Here is a 6,301-nt window from a genome sequence, read left to right on the forward strand (position 1 = left end):
AGGGTCAATACTATCAGGTTGGCGCAACCACCGATATGCTACCTAGTTTTATATTCAATTAAAAACCATTGAAACCGTGATTGGTGCCTAAATTTTACAGAAAGATCTATGATCAATAACTTAAAGCCGGAAACTCTAAACCTATAATCAGCCCCAAAATCACAAAATTACACGCCTGGGTGGCTGGGTTAATGTGAATGCCGAATTCGAATGTGGTTCCTGACGTTGCCGGAGGGTGGGGGCTGCAGTGGGTTGAATTGAATGAGAGTGATCTGATTAGGGTTTGAGAAACACAAACAGGGGTATTTTAATTGAAGGATGTGAATCCGTAAAGCCGGTGGTGACGATAAAGCGGTAACTGGTGAAGCCCATGTGTCAGATTCATACACAAGAGTATTCAATTATAATTGAAGACCAGTATGATTCATTGAAAAGGGCTGTAACGGCAAATTAGCAATCAATGGAGCGATGAAGTAGCGGGAGTGAAATGGAGGGTCGCCTGAAACGTGTATTGTACTGGCTGACGGCAAGAATTAGATATAGCGGCGTCTCCAAAATTAAATTTAGCGGCGTCTTTAAATAATAAAATTACCATTTTGTCTATCTAAAATATCTTCCTGGAGAATAAATTTGGACATATGTCACCTCCATGTTTCATTTACTACCGTGTCCTTCAAAGAGGCTATCCACATTTCTTTTTCCTTTAACCCCTGTAATCTTTCTCTGTAAGCTTTGTTTCTCAGTCTTATCAAATTCAAATTCAAAATTCAAACAACATTTCTCCCTCTTCTCTCTCATACGCCATAGATAAAGCCTAGACTATGATGAACGATACTTAATAGTTTTGTTTCTTTGTTATGCAATTTGATCTACTGAAATTAGGGTTTCTGCGTTTTGGACGTAACAGTTGAGTCGATTTAGTGTCTTACAATCTTCAATCCTCAAGCACCAGTTCAATTTAATCGTTGGTTCATCATTCGCAGCCTAATTCCTAATCAGAGGTAAAAATTGATTCTGAGTTTGATGTTTATTATTTTTATAGAGTATAGATTTTATCATTCACATGTTTATTGGGATTATCCTCATCTCTTCTGCTTGACAGATTCACATCCACAATGGAGTAATCCTTTGAAGTCCTAAGCCCTAGCCGCTTCTGTAAGTTTGATTCTTCATAATGATTCTTCATTCTCATAATGGGTTTTCTTTAACTTTATGCAAGTATTAATTAATTTAATCGTAGATACAATCGCGTTCGTAACATGGAAATATGGAATTAAAGGTTTGCCTTAAAGTTCATAAACTACTTACACATAGAAAGTACCTATCAAATACCAATCTGCTTTGTTAACTAATGTTGTGTGGGCTAAATAAAAGTAACTTATCCATAGTACATGACACCGTTATGAAATTTGTATTACTAGGCAAGTATCAAATGTTTTCTTTTAAAGAAAACACCATTGTAAATGGCATATTTAATATTGTAGATGAACTTTTTGGTAAATATAAAGATGATAGTGATACAAATGCTTTACTTTACATGTGCATTAACTTGTATATGCTTTGGCTTGTCAATTTTTTTTCTGTCTTATACCTTGATGTTTGTTTCTTTTGCTGCATAAGATGTTATACTTTGTTTATCTTAATTATATGCAGGTTTGGATGTTATGTTCCTTCCGTGTTTGTGATGTCCCACTTTTGTTTCCTGCTTTGTTATGTTTTGGTTTGCGTATTATTGGTTTAAAATGTAGATACTTCAGTTTTTTTATAGCATAGTAGTATTTATAAATGTTTGCTTCTTTTTTGTGTTTGAAGAAATTAAAGTTATCTTTGGTTTTTTTGATTGCTATGACTCTAGGATTTCATTGCTAATGTATTTTTGTTTTACTTCTTTCGTTTGGTGAATTTGTGTTTGTATTAATTTATTGTAGTTTTAGACTTTTGTTTAAGCTCTATCTTTGCTTTTAACATTTGTACTTGATTGCTCACTCTGTCCTCCACATGTCGCGTGATAAAAGACCACAGATTAGCTCATCATTATTCGGTAACGAGTATCATTGTAAATCATATTGGCAAGCCTCTCATCACCCTGCACTGTGAGTTTCTCTAATTCCTTTCCATAGACACCCTTAGTATCCTTTTCTCATTCTTATTTTATTTCATGGTGACTTGTGTTTAGAAAAGAAAGCAAACGATTTAGGCTTCTTGAGAAACACAAGGACTGTGTTTTTTGAGCAAAGGGCTTCCATAAAAAGGAAGATTACTTTCAAGTTAAAGTTTTTAGGTAATACACATTCATTTAATATTGGATTTTTCTAAAAAACAAAAACTATGAACCTAAATTTATTAACAAAATATCAAAGAAAAGGCAGCACCCAGGAATTCAGATGAGTACTTATATTCGAAACTGGGCGAATTGGGCCACAACCAGTTTGGTTAACCTTCTAAGTGCGTGCATCTTTTTGTCCAAGTTTTTGAACATTTTTATATATAATTGCTGCATTAGTAGAACGATTGCTCTTTAGAACTACAGGCTATTTAGCCTTCTTTGTTAATGCTCTCAACGCTAAGTTTTAAGTAACAGGGTGCAAGAAAAGTGTTAGTTATGAGCATCATAAGGAAATTCATTTAAACGGAACTAAGAAACAATACGTTATATGAATACTATTTGGTTTTCTTATATAAATAATGGTTTACAAATTGCACATTTAGTATACACAAATTAAAGTTTTTACCAGCATATTAACACATGTTTTACAATTAACGTTTACAACCTGTGTGTCACACGGGTAAATATCCACTATTGTTTTGTTATCATTGTGTATTCAAATTATTTGTTTATCATTTTGTAGGAATTCAGACAGATCAAAGGAAACATTAGTGCAATGATATCAGTGAGTACAAGGTCTAATTGCATAATTAATTTTAGTCTCAACTTTTCTTGCTTCACTGTTATGTTTTTGTTAAACTACTTGAATTTAATTTCACATGTTTATATGATCATGCTTTCTAATTGCAGACTTATTATAGATGGGTTATTGTCATATCTAATCGGGATTTAGGCCAACATGCATGGTTGTCTAAAGGAAGCTATATTTTGTTTTTATGATCTTCCGGCCAACAAAGAAATTGGAGGGCTTCACATGTTATCAACGGCTGACATTAATGTTACACAGTACATCGCAGATAGGTATGGTGTAACACTTTAGGAGTGGCAAGCGTTATGAAGAAGACCACTTGATTCTAAACCTATATTGTGGTTATATTCACGTTTATGATCTAAAAATCCTTTGAATGTTAAAATTTTTTATGTGGTGATGTTTTTCTTTTCTCAACAGCCATGGGAGAGTAAGGTCAATTGATCTACATCTTTAGGTAGAATATGCTCTCAAGAGGCAGGAAGCTCAGTCACAAAATAAGCTTGAAGATTTGGAAGTGAGTTTTAATTTTGTATAGTAATACACGCTAAAAATCACCTTTACATAAACAAACTTCTACTATAAAATGTTTAAGGGGAGACGAAATAGAAAAAAAAAGCACAACAACAATTCTTTCTTACTTGTAATTTAGCTTAACAAGGGTATATATGTATTTTTGTAGGTTTGTTCATGGAGTTTCAACAAAAAGTTATAGCTTTTGGATCCTAAGTTAACACCTTTGCCAGGACGGTTCGTTTCTTCATTAGACTTGCGGTCACGGCGGCGACATCAATAGCCATTGCACTACATGAAAGTTTACTATGTATTAAGGATTTGCATTTTGAAAGTCATTGACATTTACATATATCCCTTTCCTAAGTTCATTTATTACATATTTACTTGTCCCTTAAAAATCAATTACAAATTTCTCCTTCCTAAACCACATATATTACATATCTTCCCATTTCATTAAAATTAGCATATAGAAAGACTATTTTATCCTTAATGAACTAATTAAAGAACTTTTTACATATATCCCCTTCTTATGAGCAACAATTACATATATCCCCATTTAAACCCAAACCGAGTCATTGTTAACACGAACACATCAAATCTAATAAATTCAATAGGAGTTATTTTTTTTAATCGTTAGCAAATATGAAAATAAACATTTTTTTACCATAGTGTATAGGTTCAATATTTCTAACATGGGTGGCATATATAATTTGAAATCACATTATAAACATACTTGACTAGGGATGAGCACGGTACCGGTACCGAAAATACCGATCCCGAAAATCTCAAATCTTTGGTACCGGTACCGAAATATTCGGTTCGGTACCGGGACGGTACCGGGATTATACCGGTACCGAAGATAAAAAATCGGGAAATACCGGAACCGTACCGTACCGGTACTGTACCGATCCTGAAACTTAAAATTTTGATACCGATTTGGTACCGACGGTACCGATTTCGGTACCGGTACCGGTACCGGTACCAATCGTTACCGGTACCGATTTTGCTCATCCTTAGAGCTGGGCTGGTGAAGTAGAAGAGTGTGTGGTTTGAGAAGATTGCATGTTTGGGCTGTTAAGGTTCCGTTTAGGTGGGCTGGCTTGTGGATTTATAGCTGGACTTTGGGAGAATGATAATGGTTGGGTGAAGACTGTTGGAGATGGATCAATGAATGAATGATGGGAGGGGGTTGTAAATGGAAACTTTTTTTTCATCAAACGTGACGTGCCGAGAATATATTATTTTTCCTGTGGAAATTTCTAAGCATTGATAGCCACAATAACTTGTTGGGTACCCGATGAAAATGCATAGGAAGGTACGAGGTTCAAGTTTGTTGGTATGGGTCGCGTAGTGTTTGGGTAGCACGCACAACCAAACACATGAGGGTGTTCATAAGTTGGTTCACGAAGATATAGAGCGGATGTTGGGGATCAATTTTGGAGAGGTGGGGTGGGAAGAACAGTATGTAGATAAGAAGCCATGTGAAGAGATTCAACCCAAAACGTGTAAGGGAGTGAAGCATGAATTAATAACGTAAACATAATCTCGTTTAGACGGTGAATCATCCGTTCGTATTTGCCGTTTTGTTGAGATGTACGTGGGCATGAGAAACATAATTGAGTGATTATTTATTCCCCGCCCATATGATATTAGAAAGATTGTATTTTCATTTTGAATTGGGTTTGAACAAAAGCATGAAAATGGGCAAATTTAGTGAGTGTTTCAGACTTATTATTAGAGGATAAACCCATGTCTATTAAGTGAAAGCATTCACCAAAACCATATAATATGTATATCCTGCATGACTTGAAATAGGAGAGGTCCTGTAAAATAGCAAATGGCACCAAAGTATTAGAAACTCTGTAAAATAGCAAATGGCACCAAAGTATTAGAAACTGAATCCGAAAACGGTAATTGTATATGTTTCGACAATTGACATGAATGACAAACAAAAGGAAATGACTATTTATTTCAAGCAATAAATTTATTTAAATGTAGAAACCCCATGACGGGTTGACCTGGGTTTTCAAATCGGTTGTGCCATGAAGGAGACTCTTAAGCGGAAGCAAAACAAGCAGTAGTGATGGAACTATTGTTGGTGAACGGGTAGAGGTGACCCGAACTATTTTGACGACTCAGGGTCGTCCCATCCTTGAAATCCTTCACAGAAAATCCAAATGGGTCAAATTAAAAAGATTCCAATTGTTAATATTAGATTGTCAGACATAAATAAGGTTCTTTATAAATTGGGTTTAAAAAGAACAAATTTTAAAGTATACGGTTTGGATATTGGCGGTACCCGATCCAAGTATTGTAATTTTGTTGCCATTTCCTACAAATATTGACGATATTGGTGAATACGAGGAAAAAGTATCGAGTTTACTTGGATCATAGGTCATTTGGTTGTTCCATAGTCATAGTTTGAAACGCAGCAGCACTCTGAGTGGGCTCCATTGGGTCATACTCGGCCAGGTTCACTTGAGTTGTAGAGGAGCCGGATCTGTTTACCACTATTTCGATGAGCTTGTTTGGGCTTCCATGGTTGGGCCCATCCTTGAGTTGGAAACGAACACGAAGGCGGGGCTAATAAGTAGGGATGGCAATGGGTCGGGTTTGGGTCGTGTTTAGGTATTCCCAAACCCATACCCGGTTATTAAAGTCCATCCCAAACCCGCCGGGTTTCAGGTTTTCCCATCGGGTTTCGGATTTTCAATCGGGTTTTGATAAAATATCCGTCGGGTATACCCGGCCCAAAATCCGTCGGGTTTTGACAAAATATAACTAATCGATTACAAATATGGTTACCATAAAGATAAAATATCTCAAATAATTAACATAACCAAGTTTTGACAAATAATTTATTTGGAATA

General features: G+C 35.5%; 1 long non-coding RNA gene across 3 annotated transcripts; it reads left to right on the plus strand.

Moving 5' to 3' along the window:
* Window positions 1–658: 658 nt before the first annotated feature.
* LOC143550011 (uncharacterized) lies at window positions 659–3,346 on the plus strand. 3 transcript variants are annotated; one of them, XR_013138250.1, is made up of 5 exons: window positions 659–1,001; window positions 1,103–1,155; window positions 2,850–2,902; window positions 3,017–3,187; window positions 3,336–3,346. It is a non-coding gene; the product is annotated as an uncharacterized LOC143550011 (long non-coding RNA). The 3 variants fall into 3 exon arrangements; XR_013138249.1 differs by lacking the exon at window positions 3,336–3,346 and having other exon boundaries at window positions 3,017–3,262; XR_013138251.1 differs by lacking the exon at window positions 3,336–3,346 and having other exon boundaries at window positions 2,850–2,891; window positions 3,017–3,262.
* The last annotated feature ends 2,955 nt before the right edge of the window (window positions 3,347–6,301 follow it).

This window comes from Bidens hawaiensis, unplaced genomic scaffold (genome assembly GCF_021521415.1).
Source record: "Bidens hawaiensis isolate Kalapana, Puna unplaced genomic scaffold, B.hawaiensis_p1.1 tig00015906_1, whole genome shotgun sequence".
NCBI classification, from domain to species: domain Eukaryota; kingdom Viridiplantae; phylum Streptophyta; class Magnoliopsida; order Asterales; family Asteraceae; genus Bidens; species Bidens hawaiensis.